The sequence below is a fragment of the Condylura cristata genome, unplaced genomic scaffold (genome assembly GCF_000260355.1).
Source record: "Condylura cristata isolate star-nosed mole 26May11 unplaced genomic scaffold, ConCri1.0 scaffold00078, whole genome shotgun sequence".
In the NCBI taxonomy this organism is placed as follows: domain Eukaryota; kingdom Metazoa; phylum Chordata; class Mammalia; order Eulipotyphla; family Talpidae; genus Condylura; species Condylura cristata.
The window spans coordinates 62,981-63,875 of record NW_004567179.1 but is presented as its reverse complement, the minus strand read 5'-3'; positions in this window follow the sequence as shown (position 1 = coordinate 63,875).

Below are 895 nucleotides of genomic sequence, written 5' to 3'. Positions count from 1 at the left end.
GGCCAGCCCACGTGTGGATCAGCCCCACCGCGCCCCTGCGTGTGTGCGCGGGTTTGACATCTGTTTGCCAGCGTGTTCCCACTTCGCCTCACCCCCACCGTTAAGTGACAGCCTGGCAGGCTGTCAGCGGCAGCTGAGTGGCAGCCCCGCGCCGAGCCCTCAATATTTGCAGGTTTGGGAGCTGTGAGCAGCGTCGTGCCAACCTCTCAGTGACTTAACGTGGAAAATACGAGTCAAAGTTTTAAGTCTGGATCCCAAAATGTTTCCATTTTCCATACAAAAGAGAGGCGCTTTCAGGGAGTCTCTGGAACCCCGCCAATTCAGCACCGCTCTCCCGCCACCAGATTCCTGGGAAAACCCGGTTTTTGAAAACATCAGGACCAAACTCTTGCCCCGTTTTACGGGCAACTCGGATGACAGAAGTAATTTCCTGAAGCTCCAGGGGAATAGCTTCCTCAGAAGTAGATCTAGAAAGCAGACGCCCAGCCAAGAGAGCGCCGAGTTCTGCCTTTGACAGTTCCGGGCTCGCGGTGCCTGCTGCAGGGCCGGCGCCTGGGCCAGGACACCCCTCCCTGCCTGCGCCCCTAACAGCTTAGACGGATTAAGAAACAATTTGCCAGCGACAGGGTTTTCTCCAGATTAAGGTCCATTGAGCAAAAGTCGGGATTTGGCGCCAGTCAGCAGGTCAGCCCGGGTCTCCCCAGCACGCGCAGCCTGGGGCAGGGAGTTTGTGGGAGGCAGGAGGGGCCTGCGGGAACGCCTGAGGGAACGCCCTGGGCGCTGCCGGCTCGCTCCTTACTTTTGCTCAATGTCGGCAAAATCCTCCCTCCGGCCGCGGCCTTGGGCACCAGGCGGGCGGTGGCTCTCGGAGCGGCTGGAAAGCAGCCGCGGCCGC